Source organism: Pogona vitticeps, chromosome 1 (assembly GCF_051106095.1).
Source record: "Pogona vitticeps strain Pit_001003342236 chromosome 1, PviZW2.1, whole genome shotgun sequence".
NCBI lineage: Eukaryota > Metazoa > Chordata > Lepidosauria > Squamata > Agamidae > Pogona > Pogona vitticeps.
Genome location: NC_135783.1, coordinates 71,370,931 through 71,393,782, shown reverse-complemented (window position 1 = coordinate 71,393,782; position 22,852 = coordinate 71,370,931). Strand labels below are relative to the sequence as shown.

At 40.8% G+C, this 22,852-nt stretch overlaps 1 long non-coding RNA gene across 1 annotated transcript in view; it reads right to left on the bottom strand.

Annotated features, from left to right (window-relative positions):
• LOC140707176 (uncharacterized) overlaps nt 1-20,555 on the bottom strand; it is a 41,290-nt gene extending 20,735 nt beyond the window's left edge. Inside the window, exon 1 of the long non-coding RNA XR_012087145.2 lies at nt 19,822-20,555. This is a non-coding gene — a long non-coding RNA (uncharacterized LOC140707176). The remainder of the gene's footprint in view (nt 1-19,821) is intronic.
• Nucleotides 20,556-22,852: the final 2,297 nt, after the last annotated feature.

Here is a 22,852-nt window from a genome sequence, read left to right as displayed (position 1 = left end):
CTCATGAGGTATTCTGCATATAAGCTAAATAAGCAAGGAGACAATATACAGCCTCATCGTACTCCTTTCCCAGTTTTGAACCAATCAGTTGTTCCATATCCAGTTCTAACTGTTGCTTCCTGCCCTACATATAGATTTTTCATGAGACAGATAAGGAGTTCAGGCACTCCCATATTTTTAAGAACTTGCCATAGTTTGCTGTGGTCCACACAGTCAAAGGCTTTTGCATAGTCAATGAAGCAGAAGTAGATGTTTTTCTGGAACTCGCTGGCTTTCTCCATAATCCAGCGCATGTTAGCAATATAGTCTCTAGTTCCTCTGCCCCTTCGAAATCCAGCTTGTACTTCTGAGAGTTCTTGGTCCACATACTGCTGAAGCCTACCTTGGAGGATTTTGAGCATAACCTTGCTAGCGTGTGAAATGAGTGCAATTGTGCGGTAGTTGGAGCATTCTTTGGCACTGCCCTTCTTTGGGATTGGGATGTAGACTGATCTTTTCCAATCCTCTGGCCACTGTTGGGTTTTCCAAACTTGCTGGCATATTGAATGTAGCACCTTAACAGCATCATCTTTGAAAATTTTAAATAGTTCAACTGGAATGCCATCACCCCCACTGGCCTTGTTGTTAGCCATGCTTTTTAAGGCCCACTTGACTTCACTCTCCAAGATATCTGGCTCAAGGTCAGCAGCCACACTATCTGGGTTGTCTGGGTGCTGCATGTGTTGCTCTCAAACTAACAGCATATGGGCCAAGGTTTGACAAATTATCAGCATGCATACAACATCAAAAAATCACGTTGTGCAGAAGCATGCCAAGTTGAGTATCCCTTCTCAAAAATAGATGCATATAATTATTTTAAAAGTTTGTATAAATTACCTGGCTTTTATTACTTTAATATTTGTTTCCATTTACTAGAGTTAATGGTTATTTTTCAATAAAAAAGTGTTTGTATCATTGAAAGTTCTGTTATGTTTTGAAGACAAAAGGTGATCATTAATTCAGACAACTGTATGACTTGTTTTTTCTAAACTAAAACTTCAGTTTTCAGATTTAATTGCAGTGTTGGCACTTTGAAAGAAATAATTTGGTTTTGTGTCACCATTTGGGCACTCGGGATCAAAAAGGTTAGCCATCACTAAGATAAATCCAAGTACTCCACCCAATTCTTTCTCTTCAACTGATGGCCAGGAAGTTGCGAAGAATGTCTCAAGCAGGCCTGCTTGTTCGTGCTGCGATATACAAATGTGAGGAGTTTTGATTTAGAGTTTGCAATCATAATGCACAATTAGATGAAATGATTACAGTATCATTAATTCCTCTTGTATTTCCTTGAGGGACAAAACACAACTGCATTGCATTTCAAGTGAATTAGGATAAAAGCCCTTCTGTAACTTTAAAGTCCTATCAGTCAAGGTCAGTGGGGAACATCTGTACACTATATGTGAGGTAACTTTCGTTTTTCTGTTGTTAGACATTCCTGGCAGTTTATAAAATGAGCAATTCACCAAATGTTCCCACAATCCTTAGAAGAGAAAAGATTGGTTATGGCACAATTATGCATCACACAAAGACACAGAAATTATGTATCAGGGAAAGAGAATAGCCGGCACCTTCATCTCAGAAAAGTAAAGGCTAGATTGTTGTGAGTGGGTCCAGCTCAACTTGCACTTAAGATGAATGTTCTTGCATTAGAAGGTCAGAGAGAGGAACCCCTCCAGTTTCCTAGACTACCTGCTCAGACATGTGCAGATCTTCCTTTCAGCTTAGATAGCTCTTCTAATGGTTGCTGATGTCGCTTATTCCCTTCCTGCACTTCTCTCTTGTCCCTCCAAGGAGGAGACATCATGCTTTTGTTGTCTAGAGATAAAAGGAGCAGCTATGGCATCTCACATCACCAGCTTACTTAGAACTACTGACACTTTCCTATCTCACGTTTATTCAAGAAATAAACTTGATATAGGAAAAGTGACAGTAGTTCTAAGTAAGTTGGTGATGCAAGCATACGTTTTCTTATTTTCTTCTAAAGAAGTGTGGGCATGATTGCTTCACAAAGGGAGACATGTGGTCATTCCATGTTTTAAGAGCTGAATCCAGAAGTGAACATTGCTTCAATACTCCTGCATGTGTACTCTCCAACACGGATCGTACAATTAAGGCAAATGCATATTTTGTCTTCTTATAATGTGATCCCTCCAGGTATGCAAATCTTTCAGTGCTATGTACCCAAGACATCATAGATGCAAACAAAGCTATGCTATCTCCCAACTGACCAATTTACAAAGCAAGAACTAGATTGAGCTAAGCTCCCATTAGGAAGCGACTATATCGGAGCTTGACCCAGAGTGATGCAAGTTTCTGGATCATAATCTGGCACTTTGTACCATCTGAAATCATTGTTGTTTACACAGGAAATGTGTGATTACCCCAGGAAAGAGCATGGCAATTGTCCACATAGCAGAGGACTGAACTGAGTACATTTCTCCCCATAGTACCTCACACCTTACTCTGCCATTATTCCCCTCCTCTTTACCACCAATCCCCTTTATTTATCCAATTTACAAAGCTACGTAGCACTGATCAACTGTTTCCTTCCAGAAAAGAAAGCAGCAAGGAATCTTGCATCTTCATCTGTTTCTCTTTTTCCATTCTGGAGCTGATCAAAATGTTTCAGCGAAGGAGGATTTTAAAAACTAACATGTGTAAGCCAGCCAAAACTGCAGCTTGCTTCAAGAGAAATGCTGCAGAGCTGTGAGATACTCAGCTGAATGCTCTGGTGGACAATAAAATGTGCTAGAGGCACCAACAAGCCAGAGGAACACAACTTCATCCCCATCTTCCCATCTCTAACATACTTCTCAACTCTCCAGACTGCAGATAACCCTCCACCTTCCAGTCTCAAAAAGGGCTACTGAGCAAAGTATGGCAAACAGTGAAATTTCAGAAGAAAGGTAAAGACAAAGTGGGTAGAAAAATCTTGTTCTGGGCACAAAAATAGTAAGATACCTGTTTGACCCAAAAGAATAGTCATGTAAAATGAACAGCAATAGGCAAAAGTGTTGTATTATATCCTCTTTCAGGGCTGAACTAGAAGAAATGCTACCTTTGCAATTAGGAGGTGGATAAAATTTATTTTTCATCAAAAGGGAAATCCTTCAACTATGGTATATGTGCACAACTGATACCCATGCTTATATTCTTCTGACCAAGAAAGAAAGAAGGAAGGAAGGAAAGGAAATGAAAGAAAGAAGGAAAGAAAGAAAGACACAACCCAGTTTACAATTTACTGGGAAACCTCTTGCTAGAATGAATAAATGAACTGACCCTTTTGGGAAGGTCCCTATAACATTGGTTTTGATCCCTGCTCTCTGAAAAACCTTGTAGTTGAAGGACAATATGATGATGTCTGCTTCTTGTGAAGCAGAGCAAGGGTGTAAATATTTGACTATTGCCAAGAAAATGAGATAATACAGAGATTTGTACTAAATTTGCAGATTTCAGTTAATATGTATAAATGCAAATTTAGAAAGAATAGCTAAAAAGAATAGCTATAATGAAAATAATACAACACATCTCACCACAGTGGAGAAGATTATGACCTGGTGACCTAAGTGCTTGCTCAATCCATGTGTTAACTCTTCGCGGGTAGCATCACAAGTCTTGCTCCCCCATGGTTCTCTTGTCTTTACACCAGAGGCAGTAGACAGCCTTCAAACAGAGCTTGCCTCCAAAGAGGGATCTAAGTTTTGTCCTCTATAAAAGTAGAACACACACACACACCCTAAACAGACTGTTACCTCCTTCTTGGGCTTCCCAGTGCAGCCCCACCCCACCCTGGTACTGCATTCAAAGCATTTCTGAGGACTGTGGGGGGAACAACTGGAGCAGCATTTAGTGCACATGTGGCAACTGCAATTGTGAGAAAACTGATGGGAATTAAAGATCCCCACCCCCAATATGTATACAGAGTTGCTTTCTGCTCACTTACATGTACAAAAGAGAGTGGCACCTCTAAGACAAACATGTTTTATCTGGTAGACGTGTTCATGTAATGCAGCCCACTTCTTTGGACATACTTCTTCAGAGGCCATGGGCTTCAATCCACAAAAACGTATGCCTAATAGAATTTGTTAGTCTTTGTGGCACCACAGGATCCTTTGATGGTTTTGCTGCAACAGGCTTTCTTGGCTATCCTTCTGGGAACATGGAAAAATACATTTCTAGCTAATTCTGAAATTACATTTGCCAGTATGTTCTGAGTGGGGCAGATGGTGTATGTTCTGCTGTTAGCTAGTATCACAGATGTAGCCCATCATGCCTTATAAATGAAACACTCATAGCATGTGGTTATGGTATGTTAATGCAGCTAACATTTATGCATATTTCTATTCCTTTTTGTGATCTTTACTCATGACTACTTAGATGCAATGGAACAGCAATACTGATTCTTTTTGTAACAAATAGATTAATCACACTAATTTTCCTTATTGCATAATGAGCTTCCATTAGAAATGAATGTCATTAAAAGCAATTTGCAGTTTTATAATTTATGTAAGGAAACTGTGCTTCTTAGCAGTTATCGCTCTCTCTTTCCCAACCTATCTGTGCAGCATCAGGATTTGAAACACACTTTGGGTGCTATTTTTATACAGCTCATCTCTCAAGCCTAATGTTACATATTGAAGGGAATTAGAACAGGCAGTGCAGGCTTAAGGTGGAGATCCATTGGATTTACTCAGTTTGAAATAGTCAGAAGCCTCTTGTGCCAGCGGAACCACCCTTGTGCTGGCTGACCAGCACAACCTGTAAGGGAGGGAAGACAGTGACTTAACTGAATTCTGATGCAGAAACCGCCATGTGCTAATGTGTAGGTCTGTGTTGGCTTCCTTGGGCCTTTACAGATTGGCCTACGTGAGGGGAAATGGTCTCCATCCCGTACTGCCCAAGTAAGCGACATTAGGACAGGACAGGACAGGGAAGAAAACATCCGCAAAACACAAGCATCCAGTGGCACAAAAATCATCCTTTGGTTCATCACAGTGAGCTTGCTAAATCCTATTTGTGTAATAGCATTTCATCCCCATGCTCTGCAGGAGAATATCCATTATCTGAAATGGGTAGTAACTAGTCTGTCCCAAGGCTACAGATAAACCGTAAACAGGGTGCCTTAATTTTTTTTCCTTTGATATACCACAAAGCCGGTACTGAATAGGAACATAACAGCAAGAATATACTACAGAAACAGTCTGAATCCTTACAACCAGTTCTATGCAGGACAGCCATGCCTTCCTTCCAAATATGAAGTTGCTATTACAATCTAGAGCTTCTCTTTTAGAGATATATTGCATCCACACAGCATAGAAGCCTGAGGATTTGACACATTCACAGCTGCTCAGCATGATGAATTCTATATTTCCTATATGGTCCTGCCACTTGAAGAACAAGGGAGTACTGAGGAACAGGAAACTGCTTCTGTGAAGTCCATGTAAAGTGATCAGTTAATTGGTATTAGCATATTTGGGTCTCAGCTGCATGCTGTCCATGGCAATGTCAACCACTGAATTGGGCTAGCTGTGCATCTGTTCAGTGCAACAGGCATGATTCCTGATGCTGCTTCTAACTAGCAAATCAGGGTAATTCAATTAGGGGATTTGTACATACATGCATATTTTACATTACTTTTATTTCTATGCCACCTTTCTCCTGATACAGAGGCTCAAGGAGGCTCACAAATATTTTTTTTAAATACAGTTAGAAATATAATAAGCTAAAACATTTAAAATGGCAATGAAAATGAACCAGTATTTGAAAACTACAAATCGAACAATTTAAAAACACTTAAGAAAACAGAGACTCACATGAGCAGAAAAAATGTACAGGATCCAGCAATAAAACCCAATTGTGTTTGTTTATTAAAATTCCATTTCAAATTAGAAGTCTTTTCTTATGGTCAAAAAATGGTAGGGAAGGGGGCAACCTGTCTTCTTGAGAGAAGGCACTTTACAACCAAGGAAAGTCACTGAAAATGATCTCCATGCCATCCCCACGCGTGCCCATGATTGCAGTCAGACTGAGATAAGGGGCTCCCTTGAAGATTTTAAATTATCCTGTTCAAAGTGTCCTGTACAGCATGCAAAATCCTTTGAAGGTATATGTGCTTGGTGTATCAATGTGTATTTCTACTCAAGAAAGAAAAAATGCATAAAGAAATGGAAAATATTAATTTTAGTTTCTAAGTCACAAAGCTGGATGCAGTCTGAATTACAGCCACACCTTTTATACAAGAAAAAGTGTGGGTTTGTCCACACTGACACTAGTATATTCTCTGATACTTACAGTAAATGATGTTCATGCTTATACCGATTATCAGGCAATCTATTTGCATGTAATTCCACTTCTTTTTGTAGCCTCTGTAGTTGCTCCTGCTGCTGTTCTTGCTATTGCTGTGATGAGTTTTGGGCTAGTTTGGCTAGATATTGTACAGTGTAGTCAAAGGTATTAGTGCTTTCTACACTTTTGATGGGTGTTTCTTCTGTCATGGTTCATGATGTCACCAGTGATGTATGACATGAGAGTGCCTAACGCATCTTCTTGTATCTTGTCTCTCTTGTTTTGTCTCTGTTGATGAGAAGGCGTTCAGTGCTATCATTGATAGCTTCCTGTCTCAGCAGCATACATAGGAGGCATGTCTTAATCTAAATTGCTATTTGCTTTTGACATTAATTCAAATCGCTTGGATAATCTTGGCATCAGGCCGCTGGGTTGAAAACATTGTTGCTTAATGCCAGGACAGTGAATACCAAAATAACATCCAAGACTTGATCCAAGGTGAGTGTGCAGAGTTGGCCTATATTACAGGGACCTTGTTCCCTTGTTGAGGGAAGTAATCTTTCTCTCAACTCTGCCAACCTAAGTTCTCTGTGCAGCTGCAGGCAATAGCTACAGGGTGGAAATGTGGAACTGCAATAGTCATCTTCCTCACTGGGTGTCAGATCCTCCAGAGTGTTGGGTTTTTGAGTGTATATTTGCTGGGACAGAAGAGTTTGTGTTGTTGTTTTGCAGCCCACCCAACAGAACAGAGGGGTGGCATCAGAGACCCCATGCTGAAATAGCATTGTCAGAATGGATCAGGACCTCAGGTCCTCCATGACAAACATGGGCCTGTCCTAAGTGATATCTGGCCTGATCCATGCTGCAGGAAACCCCCTAGACCTGTTTTTTTAAAAATACTATTATTAGGCAGGAAGGTGGCAATCTGGATGTGGAGGAACTTTGTGTAGTTCCATTGGCATGGACAGATAATTAAATAATGAGGTTTAGATTTGCTGTAACACAAGAGATTCTGTGGGGGCAGGGCATCTAATTAATATGGTCCACTGTAGGAGGCTGGTAGAGCCAAATGGTTCCCAGGCAGCTCTTGTGGAATTTCCTGTTCCCTCAGCAATCAATTCTATCAAAGCCCTGGTTGACCTCTGGAATAGGGAAATGGAAAAGGTGGAGGATACAATTGTTCCTAAGTGTACCTCCCATTTAATGGAACTAAAATGGCCCTGTGACTTCCTAGGGAGCTATAAGTGATTAAACAAGCTGGACAAAGACTAAAATGATGGTAATGGGAAACTTGGAGGAGGTCCAATAAAACACAAACTAAAACTCATTAGAAGGCCAAGTCCATGGCAGTGGCAACAGCAAACAAAGGTTTTTTGCTACCATTGCATGTGCATAGAGTCCAATACATCTGTTTTGACAGGTCAGGGGCCTGCTACAACATGGATCAGTCATCAGCCCACTGTTAAGAATTTGCTTGACATATTGCAGGTAAAATCACTCAGATCTGCTCTGGCTAAGATGCCGTTGTTGACATGGGTCCTGTGGATGTTGCCTTTGACCCCTTACTTGTCGTATGCGAATGGATGCTAGATTTTGCAACCGAAAGTTGTGGACAGGATCCTTTGAGTGGTGAAAACCACTATATGCATTCTGGATCCCTGCCCTTCCTGACTTGTTAAAATGATCAGGGGTGTGTGTGTAAGTGGCTGGGTGGGTCAAAGGAGCAGCAAATATCTTCGAAGAACAAGGCTCTTTTCTGGGAAGAAAGTGTCTGGGTAAACATGGGGGCACAGAAAAAGGATGGGTTAACAAGGGTGAAGCGCAGAGCAGAGAAGAGTGATGAGGGCCTGGTAGTGCCCATGAAAGGATGTTGCTCTTATCCTGGCCCATGGGGACAAGAGCATTGGAATAAAAGGTATATTGGGCATGGATCTGGAAATGGGGTTTTTTATTTTAAAAAATCACCTTTAACAGTGGGTATAAAAGTATTAAAAGCATGTGCTTATTCTCACCCATCTGGACAAGTCTTAAATCATAAAGATTATTGGCAAATCAAGAAAAAGGAAAAGACCACAGAGTGCTGACACATATGTGAACAATCTAAAACTAAATGACTCATGAAAAAGTTTAAATTGTTATAATTCCATGTTTGTAATTTAGTCACCATTTAATTTAATTTTTATTTTGTATTATTTAATAAAAGCTACAGCAAGCAAGTAATTTGGACTGTAAATCACATGATGCCTGCCTTTTATTCCATATACTCTTGATCACTTTAGACAGGTGTGATTAAATAATTCAATCGCTGTCCAGACAAAATTGCTATTTAATCAATAGAGAAGGTCAAAACTCTGAAAGTGATACAGAAAAGCATCTTCAAAAAAACCTAAGACAGTTAGGTCCATGTAATGTTTTGATATCTTTTAGACACACTTATTGACTTCACAGCAATTATTGGTTGTAATAAAGTGTGTACAAACTTGGTATACTATTTGAATAGCTGTTAGCTGGCCAGATGTTCCATTCCATTTATTGACTGCTTCAGCTGGTCTGATATTTCATACTTTACATCCATGGATGCACATCTGCCTCCTACAGATAAGCTCTGAATAATAATCAGAAAATTCTGGACATATTTATGTATCTGGTTTTATAGTGAAAACTTTCATCTTCCCAGAAAATTTTTTATATGTGGTCATTTACACTATATCATAATCACTAGGTAAGAAACCTTCAACATTTAAGTTTTCATTTAATTGTGTTCTGTTTGTTATCATGTCTTTTAGCTGTGTGCAAATCATGGTGTGAGGCTAAATGCATGGTAATGATTTTTCTTTTGCTTGTTTCCTGAAGTGTGGTCCCTGATATTACTAGCCTCTTCCCATTGTGAATAATTTACAGATAATAATGCTGCTTGTGATTATTTTCTATAGCATGGATAGTGTTATGGTTCAGCATAATTCAAATGAAGGAAACAATGGGGGTGAATACATACCTACACATGAGGAATATGAATTAATGCACATAATGCATGTGGGCATATAAGCATACATATACAATTTTAGTGATTATGCTATACGTATATCAATGGGTAACAGTCATTATAAAAAGGCTCCCCCCCAAAAAAAAGCCCCAATCACAGTTACCACCATTACTTTTTGAGAGGGTCAAAGCATGGAAAACTCTCATTAATTAAATGAATTAATGAAAATTAAATTGCTTTTGCCTGGTGGTGCCAAAAAAGATTGTAGCATTGTCAGGGAAGTTTTTCCTCAAATGATTGAGAATGATTGAGAATTTGCCCTCCCTTGTAGTTGAAGAGCGATAAAGGAGGCATCAAGAGAAGGATGTCAACAAAAGATCTTAGTGTCAAACTAGTTGATACTTCTGATGAAAGATCCCTTTTTGTCATAAGGTAATTTTCCTCAACTATTCATTATACTTGACAATATGCTGAGCGTGTATTTAGAAGTACTTCCTCATGTGGCAGAAATAATCTGATTGCCATAGCATGTCCTTTTCCTCATCTATTTTCCTTCCATTTAGTGAATTTTATTTTGTGACTGTTCACTGGAAGGTAAACATGAGCTTAATTTGCAATGTTGATGACTGAGATACATATCTCTGAGGAAATCTTGTCATAGGAATGGAAACGGAGTCACAGGAAGATGTAAATACTCCCCTTAAATTACTAATTTGATCCTGAAATTGGGAGCAAGTTGTATTTCCTGAGGTATTTGTGTCAGCAAACAGAATAGGAAGATTTAGGAGTCAATTAATCCAGCAGCATATCTAAGGCCTAGTTCTCATCTCGACCAACAGAGGATGGTAATTTTTTTTTTTTTGCCTGGACTCTACAAAAATTGAAAAGAATTTTGGGGATTTAAATATTTTCCCTCTTTCTTCTAGTTTATAGTAAAGGAGTACTGGATTATACAGCTGTGAAATGACATACGTCAGACCCAAAGATACTGTTTCATGCTTTCTTATGGAGGACTGGAGCCAAGGAGATCAGAACTCTGTGGTCCTTCTTAAGTGAGGAAAAAGAAGAATACAGTTTACCAAATATGATTTTTCAGAACATATTTGAGTATATATATTAATGATTTCACGGGTAATTGGTCAAGGTACCACACAGTCTTTCTAAACAGTGTCACTGTTCAGTCTTGTTGGGCGTACTTCAAGTACAAGCAAATTCAGTTTAAAGACGTGCGCTACAGAAGTTCATTTCAACTACAGTTAATCAAAAAGGCAATACGAATGCCTCCCAACCCTGGAAACACAGAACTGAAAATGTGTTACAAGAAAACAGATTTTTCAAGTCATCCTGTTTAAAAGACTTTAGAATGAGGACAGGACCTCTCAAACAAATTGCCAGCCTCTCAAAAATAACAAGGCAGTGAACTTAGCATTGCACAGAATTTGACATCCAGTGGTATTTGACATCCAGTGAATCACTATTTACATTTTATCCCAAAACATTTACCTGAGAAAAGGTCATGGTGTTAAATTTGGAGACATTTACAGCAATTGCCAAATGTTTACTATCTACATGAATGTCATGCTTCTCAGACACACTAAATGTCAATTATTTCAACGTGCTTGATAGCAGCACAGATTGCCATGCAGAATAAAAGGAAGTTTAATAAATATTATATATTCTGGTAACCATTAATCTAGCCTAGCCGAGGTTGAGGCTTCGCATATAAAGGATTTATGCCAAGACACACAATAGGATACAAAGGCTCCATTGCTCTCTGGGTTAAAAAAATGACTAACTTGAGGATTTTACAACTTATTTTTTTCTGAGAAACTTAGAATAAAGCTTCTCCAATTATATTGTTGTAAGATGTGGTGCCACTTTCCTCTTAAGACTTTGTTTCCCTTCTCAGAATTAGAATCAGGAATGTAATTTAATTTGCAAACAATTAAAACAGGATGTTGTTATTGATTCCTAAAGAAAGTCTAGCATGCAAATTGCTTTGCAGTATTTATTTGAGCCCAAAGAACCATCCAGACACCGGCAATGGGTTTGTGCATGATCAATGAAATTTAACAGCCAATTCCCCTGCCATATCACAAATTGTTTTTAAAATGTCTGTCAAGTTGAAATGCAGTTTATTGGAGGGGACTGCTGTTTGGGAGAAACAGATGCCTCTGGACTCACATAATTAGGGCATGTCCAGAGAGGCATTTGCCCCCCTGTTTGGTGCACTGCTGGGGAAAATTGGTCCACTCCATTTTCCACTGTCCACATGAGAAGTGGACCAATTTGCCCCCAGGACAACACTACTCTTTTGTCAAGTTTAAGTATTGTCTTGGAGCAATATTCACTCATGGTCATACCCTCAGGAAATTGGCAAGAAATCCATAACATACTGTACGTGCGTTTGCCTGAGTGAAACTCTTCTGAGTTTTATTTACTACTCAAGCCTTTTCCAAACTTTTTTTAATGGATACCCAACATCAGCAATTCTTTGAACTTCACTGTTGTGTTCACTACCCAATCTCCAGACTAAATAGAATTGACAATGAGCCACAATATTATTCATTTTGCTCATCCATCTCTATTAAGAACCTTTCAGAAAATCACCTACTTTTCAAAAGAATGATTTGACAATTCTGACTCATCAGTGATCATCTGAACCAACCATTAGAGAGTGATGCAGTTACCTCAGGAGGAATGGTGTATCATAAAAGAGCAGCAAATTGCTCATTACTTAATTTTTACTGTAAGCACTGAAGAGATGTGTTTGAGGGGAATAGTATTCCTCCTTCACAAAATAGCATCCTGGTTTTGAGTACTGTTCACGTTAACTCTGGTTAGTGAGTGAGGGTGTCATTCATTTGTGGACCCCACCCATCTCTAAAAAGGCAAGTTGCTGTCCAATAACAACCATTTTTGTATGTCATTCCACCATGAATTTCAGGAATATATGACAGAGTGTTTGTATGCAGACTTCCAAAGAATAGCAAGGAGTGACAAGAGGTCCTTCTTAAATGAACAGTGCACAGAAATAGAGGAATATAATAGAAAAGGAAAAAACCAGAGATCTGTTCATGAAAATTGGAGATATTAAAGGAATATTTTGTGTAAAGATGGACATGATAAAGGACAAAAATAGGAAGGAAGTAACAGAAGCAGAAGACATAAAGAAGAGGTGGCAAGAATACACAGAGGAATTATATCAGAAAGATCTGGATGTCCCGGACAACCCAGATAATGTGGTTGCTGACTTGGAGCCAGACATCCTGAAGAATGAAGTCAAGTGGGCCTTAGAAAGCCTGGCTAACAACAAGGCAAGTGGAGGTGATGGCATTCCAGTTGAACTATTTAAAATCTTAAGAGATGACACTGTTAAGGTGCTACATTCAATATGCCAGAAAGTTTGGAAAACTCAACAGTGGCCAGACGATTGGAAAAGATCGGTCTACATCCCAATCCCAAAGAAAGGCAGTGTCAAAGAATGCTCCAACTACCATACAATTACACTCACTTTACATGCTAGCAAGGTTATTCTCAAAATCCTCAAGGTAGGCTTCAGCAGTATGTGGACTGAGAACTCCCAGAGGTACAAGCTGGATTCTGAAGGGGCAGAGGAACTAGAGACCAAATTGCTAACTTGTGCTCTATTATGGAGAAAGCCAGAGAGTTCCAGAAAAATATCTACTTCTGCTTCATTGACTATGCAAAAGCCTTTGATTGTGCGGACCACAGCAAACTATGGCAAGTCCTTAAAGAAATGGGAGTGCCTGACCACCTTATCTATCTCCTGAGAAACCTATATGTGGGACAGGAAGCAACAGTTATAACTGGATATGGAACAACTGATTGGTTCAAAATTGGGAAAGGAGTATGACAAGGCTGTATATTGTCCCCTGGCTTATTTAACTTACATGCAGAATATATCATGCAAAAGGCCGGAGTGGAGGAATCTGCAGCCGGAATTAAGATTGCTGGAAGAAATATCAACAACCTCCGATTTACAGATGATACCAGTCTGATGGCAGAAAGTGAGGAGGACTTAAGGAACCTCGTAATGAGGGTGAAACAGGAGAGTGCAAAAAACGGTCTGACACTCATCATCAAAAAAACTAAGATCATGGTCCCATCACGTCCTGGCAAATAGAAGGGGAAGATACGGAGGCAGTGACAGATTTGAATTTCTTGGGCTCCATGATCACTGCAGATGGTGACAGCAGCCACGAAATTAAAAGACCCTTGCTTCTTGGGAGGAAAGCCATGACAAACCTTGACAGCATCTTAAAAAGCAGAGACATGACCTTGCCAACAAAATTCTGCATAGTCCAAGCTATGATTTTTCCTGTAGCAATGTATGGAAGTGAGAGCTGGACCATAAAGAAAGCTCACCGCTGAAGAATTGATGCTTTTGAACTGTGGTGCTGGAGGAGGCTCTTGAGAGTCCCCTGGACTGCAAGGAGATCAAACCTATCTATTGTGAAGGAAATCAACCCTGAGTGCTCACTGGAAAGACAGATCCTGAAGCTGATGCTCCAATACTTTGTCCATCTCATGAGAAGAGAAGACTCCCTGGAAAAGACCCTGATGTTAGGAAAGTGTGAAGGAAAGAGGAGAAGGAGACGACCCAGGATGAGATGGTTGGACAGTGTCACCGAAGCTGCCAACATGAATTTGACCCAACTCCGGAAGGCAGTGGAAGACAGGAGGGTCTGGCGTGCACTGGTCCATGGGTTCATGAAGAGTCGGACACGACTAAATGACTAAACAACAACAACGTGTCTATGTGTGAGTCATGATACCCAAGAAACTGTGTGAATAATTTCTTAGAAATATATGAGGCCTAAATTCTCATGACAGGGTATATTCCTTAAGTAACATAATTTTGATTAATATCTTTTTTTATTCCCCCCTCCTCTCTGTCTCTTTCTGTGTGTGTTTGTACTGAAATAAAGTCTTTATTAAAAACCAGTCTTTATCATGATTCTTAAATATCTAGTTTTAAAGATAGATTCAACCAGTCTTGCATGATTTTCAGTAGCTAATGTTAGACAACATAAAAATATTCACCTGACTTTCAAATATATCGCACTTCTCAATAAAAGATCTTGCTTTTTCTCCCTTTTAATATTTTTTTCATAGGTATATATTTACATCATCCTACAAATATGCACAGTCCTTTAAAGTCATGAAATACAACCTGTCTATGGTCAGTTGTCATTTATTGAGTCACCACTTATTCATAGGGTCACCATAGGTTGGAGGCACTTGATGACATATAACAACAAGAAGATGCCATGCAGAGAAAGCTGTTTTCCTTCAGAGGCTCTTTCTATTTACAAAGTCCATAAACTCCAAGCTTCAGTGACCGATAGGTCGCACTGGGAAGACTGCAGTGCTGAGACAGTCCACTCAATATTGCTATGTGCCAAACTTTTCGTAAAAGTAATGCTTAAGAATTCGATCTTTAATTAAAAAGTGACCCATCAATAATATTTCCTGTACTAATACATACAATAAAAACTGCAGGTGACAACAACTAAAAGGGCTTACTTAGAAAAGTGAATGCCATCCCAATTAGTTTTAATTATGCTACTGATGCATAAAATAAGCTTGTCTGTAAAATTGCCATTCTGAAACTTCTGTTCTCATGCATTTTTCAGTATTATTGTTTGACTAGCTGGACTCTTAAGGGTCAAAATAAAATCCATTCATTCTAAGTTAGTATAAAGACAGTCAATAATTTCATATTAGTTATTCCCACTGCTGCTGGGGTTTGAAAAACTGTTTTCAAAACAGGAAAGTTTTCTTGTTGGCCATAAGCATATAAACTCCAGTATGGAGTACAAATGAGGGACAGAGCGTAATGTAGTATATACAGTGATTGACCTGAGTCAGGAGACCTGGGTTTCAATCCTCACTCAGCCATGGAAATTCACAAGGGACAGGATGGAACTCCTTAATTATTTAATTTCCTTTTAAAGCCCTATGTAGGTGCCATCAAGTAGAAATCAACTTACAGTAACCCCAATACATGGATGACAAAATACTTCTAAATAAATATGTAAACAGAGACTACATCATTCATAGAAACAATTCTATTGCTGTCCCTCTGAGTCTGGTTTCTAGTGTTGCTATTGCTGCTATATTTTATGTTCATTCTGTCCTAGCCACACACCAATCTAGTGAAAACAGAAGCACCTATGCCCTTTTTTCATTTAAAAATAATGATGGACTAGACAAGCTTTTTCCTGATCTATCTGAGTCTGCAGGCTCATGTGACAATTGCTTTTCATGGGTTAATAGCTCAGTGAGCTAGAATGCCTGCCTCTGGAGGTAGGGGTTGGGAGTATGAATCTCCACCTCAGTTTCTGAGGAAAAAAGACACTGTGTGTTGTCTTGGGCAAGCTGCGCAGTTCCAAGAACATCTCCAAAAGAACGGAAGTATAACCGATTTCTGAGTACTTAGAAAAGCCTGGCAAAGGTTGCCATAAATTGAAACTGACTTGATGGTAAATGGTCAGTTATTAGTCTTGGTTAAATCACTTTCCTTTGCCTTGTTCTTTGGAAGCTGAAAAAATATATGTCAATTACAGATAATAATGCAGGCCTATCAGGACACATTACGGGCATTTTGGGAAAAGACATGATTGACCTGGTAAAACAGAAGAACTTACAGTTCTCTTTCCCCCCTTTTAAAAGGCAGACTATTTTTGAAGTGGATCACCCTTTTCTGGTGATCCTTCCTATCATAAGCCACAATCTTCAATGTTTCTTGGTGTCAGTTCTTCCTTAGACTCACATCAGTTTGGTTTCTAGCCTCTTATTGATAGTAAAACTATTAATTACTAAAGTAGCCAGAAGTAAGTCACTTAGGAAATTGGCTGGGTCAGATTGGATTTCACTCTCACAAACAATAAGAACAACAGATTTGTTCCTGTGCTACTCCACAACCAAATATGCTAGTGCAGTATGGTATAAATATGGCACTAGCTGCCCTTGGGTCCTTTTAAGGAGAAAGGTGGGGTAAAAAATATATATATATTTCCAGCACATGCCAATCACAGGCTAAATCCATGAAGTGTATTTAGCCCTTAATAAATCATGCAGGATTATTTCTGACTGCCTGAAACCTACCCCTATTGAAAAGTTCTGTTATCTGGCTGGCATTGCCCCTCCTGAAGTATGCTAAGAGGTGCTAGCAATTAATGAAAAAAATAAATTAATACAGTACCAAACCAATTCATTTCATGGACACCAACCCCTTAGATGATAGCTGATATTGAGGAAATGTTTTCTGCACACATCTCAAACTCTAAATATTAAATATGAAAAGGCAAGGTTAAATCTATGGATAGCAAAAACAACATACTTTGTTGAATGAATGAATGCCAATTCCCTCCAGGACAAGATTCTGGCTGGAAAATATATAAGTCACTTAATAAAGTTTCAAATGGAGTAGGAAGATCAAAGACTAATCAAGTGAAATGGACTATTTAGACATAAGACAAATTTTCTGTGAAAGTGGAATGATTCAATCAATAAAGCATTTATGTGATGCAATTTATGCCCTACCACATGTACAATAATAGAACACTATTGAAGTAGCCTGCTTCTAGTCATTTTAGTATTTTAATTTGTTTGTATGTCATTTATATTTTATAAATGTTCATAATTTTGAATTGTGGAAAACACTGATAAAAATAAAGAAAGGAAAGTGGACGGTCTTTGTGGAATATCAGAGTAATACTGCTGAATTAACAGTGGTTTTTAATGAATAAATGAAGAGAAGAGTATGCTCACCTCACCATCGCTCTCCACATGTGGAGGGCAACAGACTAAGAAAGACAGTATTCTCTCCACATGATCAGAATTCTCTTCACTTGATTGATAACACTGATCTCTCAGGATTTCTGGCCCTGTAAGGAAATTCCTAAATAGCAGAATCCCTTCATTTCAAATTGCTGCTTTGCAGGTGAGGAGATAAAAGGCACATAAAATATGACTGGCACATTCCCCTTCTCATGTTTCATTCTAACCCTTTTTATGAGTGCTTGAATAGAGTTGCAGTCTTTTGTGCATAGACCTTTTTTCATTATAAGACTTAATATGGTTCTCTTGCATGTGTATCTTCACATTTATTACATAATGGCTGAAATTCTGTTGTGCTGCTATGTAAAAGGCCTAACGTCTGGAGGCAAATTGCCTCAAGTTAAGGAATCTTCACAGACATTATCTGCTGCATACTGAATTGTAGGGCCCGGCATGAGACAGATAATGTTTCTGGAGATTTTTTTTTTTAACTTGAGGTGATTCCAAAATGTTATGCTTTTTTGTGCAGCAGGGTAAGAGGGGTTTAGCCAATATCTTTGCAAACCTAATGTGAAAAACAGATAATTTTGGGATGAAATATCATTAGCAAGATGTTGGAGCTGGAATGCTGAAGAAGGACTGTGTCCAACTCTTCACTGAGCCATGAAGCACACTAGATGATCTTGGGCCAGTTGCTGTCTTTCCACCCCAGCTGTCCTAAAGGAAATAAAGACTTTCAGGGATATTTTTTCCCCATGCCCTCCTCCCCATGATCTAACCGATCATGATGCCTATTAAGTGCATAGCCCTTCCTGCTTTCTCCCTATGAAAATATCTTGTCTGCAAAGGAGGACAATCCTGATTGCTTGTAGACTTTTGTCATGTCCTTGCTGGGTGAAACCTCCAGCAAAACTGAGCCAAATGTCCCCAAACCCGGTAAGGGGGAACAACCACTGGATCCTGCAAACCTTGAGCTAGAGAAGAAGACTAGAGAAGAAGCAAGGGCGTCTACCCTGCTGCAAAATAATATAAAATAAACCAGTCCTAGGTGACATGCTCAGCTGCAGGGCAAACCTCCTCAAGAATAGGTGTTCTGCTTGAGGAAAAACCTTTCCTATCAAAGTCCTCCTGGGCCAAATACTGCTGCCTACTAATACTGACTGCCTTCTCTAGCAGCCCAACTGCCCGCAATTGAGCTCTGGATGGAGCTCTAGAAACTGAGCCATATAAACCTCAGAAAGGGAATGGGACTTTATTGGAGACAGTGTCTGTTACTCTAGATTCCAGCTGCCTTGTACCCTTGCCTTTGCAATTGACTCCATCCTCTGCATGTGCCTAGAGGTCTGGTTGCCTAAGAGCAGGAGAACTTTGTATGCAAGGAAAAACCTTCAGAAATTGGAATTTATATGTGAGCAGGGACATCTCTTAGTGTACTTCTGGAGGAGCTTCATAGGCATCCTTCAGTCTTGAGAGACTATGGTAACATGCTCTGAATCGAGGAGTGTCCTCTCCAGAGCATGAAGCCCAGGTAAGGTAATATGGAGGATAGGCTGTTACCCAAGCAGCAGATCCCCCCTCTCCATGTTGCTGAAATGGTCCAATGGAAAGGCAAGAGCCAATACAACTGGTTCCAGCAACGTTGCAGGAGTTGGCAGAATGACACGAGCTGCCTTCGGGACTCCAGCTCCGGATTTTGCCTCTAGGTTAACTCCTGAAGCCTTTTCCATCAGTGGATATAGCCACAAGGCAGTGGAGGTTTGAAATTGGAGTTTTCCTTCTCCTAGATGGGCTGCCTTCCATGGAGGAGCAATGTCAGTCAAATAATGGACATTTTCAGTGGAAGTAAGTTTCAGGCAGCCAGTAATGATCCTGCACGATTCATTATGAGCTACATCCACTTGTTTGGCATGTGCTGATTTACTATCATACAGCACTAGCACATTCTGCTGTTGTTATTATTTGTGGGTGTGCAAATAAAAAGTGTGAGCCAGCCACTTTCTTAAGTACTTATGTTATTTTTGGTGACAACTTTCTGTTTGTTGTTTAGACAATGTTTTTTGTAGGTCCAGAAGCATTGCCCTGTAATTTCATAACTAAATCCACAATAAAATTGCAGTTCTCGCTTGTCTTAAGTAAGCTGTATGTGGACTTACTGGAAAGTAAATATGTACAGTGTGGTATAAGGGAGAAACAAATCATATGTTGGTAGAAGAGAAGGAAAGGGTGAAGAAAAGAAAATACAGAGGCTCACAGGATTTCAGTGATAGAGGTTTTCTGTTTATTTTTGTTTTCCAAGCTATACTTCTTTAAAGACTCAGAAATACACTCAGGTAAAATGTCATCTCAAGAACAACCAGACATTAAGGAGGTCAGTCTCTCTGTCGAATGAAATATAGTTGTTTCTGCTTTTTCTGCCAAGAAAATACAGCTGAAGTGGAACCAAACTGTCTGCCTCACTTCAGACTTTGTGGTGATATATATATCTCTCACCACAAAGTCTGAAGTGAGGCAGACATTTTGGTTCCACTTCAGCTGTACATATATATTTAAACATTAGACAAAAGGAATGTAGAATCAATTATTATCTAAAAATTTACTGGGCAAGGAGCAGTTCTAACCACTTTTTTACATAACACTCAGCATACTGTATTAACATATAATGATGCTGATACGTAAAGCCAAGCATTCCCATATGTTTCTACCTTCTGGCTCTCCTGTCTTCTAGTATGGTGTTGATTCAATAGCATAGTCTTTCTCATATTCCTCCTGTCATTTAGATTTTCTTTTTTATATACCAATGCTACTGCAACCCCTGGTAATATGAGCTGGTATCAGCTATGGGTGTAAATCCTCACTTATCACCTACTGCATTTTTTCTCATTAAAGAGGTCAGTGAGATATTTCCTCCTGCTGTTAAGGACAGTGAGAAAAAGTGTTTGCACAAATTGGACAAGAATTACATAAACTATGATGTTGCTTTTTAAAATGGGCTTTAACAACCAGAAATATTTGATGTATTATTTGTTGAAAAAAAATATGTGTAATTTCCAAGTACTTCTGTGGTTGTTCTCTTTCTGTTTGCTTTGTTTCTCAAAGGAAAAGGACCCTAGTTGTGCATGAAGTGAAGAGACATTTTGAGCATAACAGTGGAGACCTTGTTCAGGGATCTCAAGGAAATATAGTGAAGACAGCGAAGGCATTTGGCAAGCATTCCTGACATCACTGATACCAGCCTAGCTCTCCGACCATCATGACCCATACTGATCAGTCTCTTCAGAAGGGGAAGAGGATATCTCACAGCCTGAAGGGCCAGGGAAGAGGAAAAACTCAGTGGCTCAGCTGACAGCACTCCCAGGGAAGCCTTGGAGAGAAGGGCTAACCAGTTCTGTCAGTGAGGCACTGGATACTAGAAGTCGATGCAGAACCGAATGGGCAGCCAATGCAGTGTGGCCAGAGTGGGTGAGATGTGTTGGTATTTTTTCACTCCACTAAGAAGTCTGGCCGCCGCGTTCTGCACCACCTGGAGTTTCCGCAACAGCCTCAAAGGCAGCCCCACGTAGAATGCATTACAGTAGTCTAATCTTGAGATTCCGAGTGCATGCACCAAGGTAGTGAGCACCCCAACATCGAGATAGGGCAGCCGCTGGGCTATCCGCCGAAGGTGAAAAAAGGCAGTACGGACCACCGACGCCACCTGAGTTTCCATAGTGAGCGCCGGGTCCAGATGGATCCCCAAGCTGCGGACCCCATCCTTAGCGGCAAGAGTCACCCCCCAAAAGAGAGGGAGTTTCCCAGGCCCCCAACTGTGTGGGCGTCCATCCTCAGTACCTCCATCTTGTCCGGGTTCAGCCTCAGCCCATTTTCCTGCATCCATTGTAGTACAGTCCCCAGGCAGCGCTGAAGGGACAAAACGGCATCTCCTGCGGTTGGCAAAAAGGAGATGTAGAGCTGAGTGTCGTCAGCGTACTGGTGACATGATGCTCCACACCCCCTGATTACCCCACCCAGTGGCCTCATATAGATGTTAAACAGCATTGGGGAGATAATCGACCCCTGTGGAATCCCACAATTGAGACTCCACGGTGCCAAAACACTCTCCCCAAGCTGTACTCTCTGGGGGCGGTCCTCCAAGAAGGAATGGAGCCAGGCCAGTGCCAGGCCACCAATTCCCAGCTCAGAGAGCCTCCCCAGGAGGATACCGTGGTCAATGGTATCAAAGGCCACTGAGATGTCGAGGAGGACCAGCAGAGGCACTTTGCCCCTGTCAGCCTCCCTCAACAGTTCATCACACAGGGCGACCAATGCTGTTTCTGTATCATGGCGCGGCCTGAAGCCCGACTGAAATGGATCCAGGGCATCTGTTTCATCTGAGTGCGCCTGGAGCTGGTCGGCCACCACCCTCTCAACCACTTTGCTTAAGAAAGAAACATTGGCGATGGGCCTATAGTTGCCAATTTCGTCCGCCACCAAACTGGGTTTCTTCCTAATGGGCCTAATGAGTGTCTCCTTGAGGGCAGATGGAAACCTGCCCTCCTGGAGAGACCCATTAATTATTACAGTGGCCCATTCCGTTGTTGTAGGCCTGGCTGCTTTGATTAGCCAGGCCGGACAAGGGTCAAGGGAGGAGGTGGTGGCACGGCAGCAATCAAGCACCTTGGCCACAGAATCAGGCATGACAGGCTGAAAGGAGTCAAAGGTTACCAGGCAAGACGGAGCACTGGACATCTCTGCTCAACTCACTATGTTCAAAAAAGGAGAGAGGTCCCGTTGGATGGCCTCCACTTTAGATTTTAAAAATGCTACAAATTGGTCTGGTGAAAAACTAGGGGGAGGCCCGTCACTCAGACCAATTCCGGATAGGTCGCACACTATACGGAATAGTTCCGCCTGCTGGTTGGATGCTTCGCTTATCCGGTTAGCGAAGTATGCTCGACTGGCAGCCTTTACCTTAGCCAGGTAAAGGTTAGTAGCGACCTTGACAGCTATCCAATTATAATCCGTCGGGTCCTTTCTCCACTTGCGCTCTAGCTGTCTCCTAAACCGCTTCAACGCCCGGAGATCCTGGTTAAACCATGGCACCGGGCGGGCTCTGCGCTGGAGAGGGCGTTTAGGTGCGATTGTGTCTACAGCCCTAGCCGCGGCGGCAAACCAGACGTCAACCAGAGCCTCGACAGGAGCACCAGCCAGGTCAGCCATAATACCTCTCATGGCATTCTGGAATCCAGCCGGATCTAGTAGCCTTCGAGGGCAGACCATGAAAATAGCTCCCTGCTCCCTGCGAGGGGGAGGGAGAGGCACGGAGATGTTACATTTTATTAGGTGATGGTCTGACCATGACAAGGGGACCAACACAAGGTCAGTCACCATCAGATCACGCTCACTCCAATTGGTGAAAAAAAACAGGTCTAGCGTATGACCGCCCACATGCGTGGGGCCGTTGACATGTTGGGACATGTTCAAGGAAGCCATGGTTTCCAAGAACTCAAGAGCCAGCCCAGAGATCTCTGCCTCCACGTGAATGTTGAAATCACCCAGAACCAGTAGCTCTGGGGATCTCAACATTGCCGTGGAGATAAAGTCCGCCAGCTTCTGGAAATGGCTGGGTTGCGGGAAGCACGGTAACCCAGCAAGATCCCAATACCTTCCCTGGCCCCTATTGACACGTGGAGGGCTTCTAGACCCGGCTTCACCACCGAGGAGCGCCTAGTAACGTCTAAGGTGTTTTTGTATATA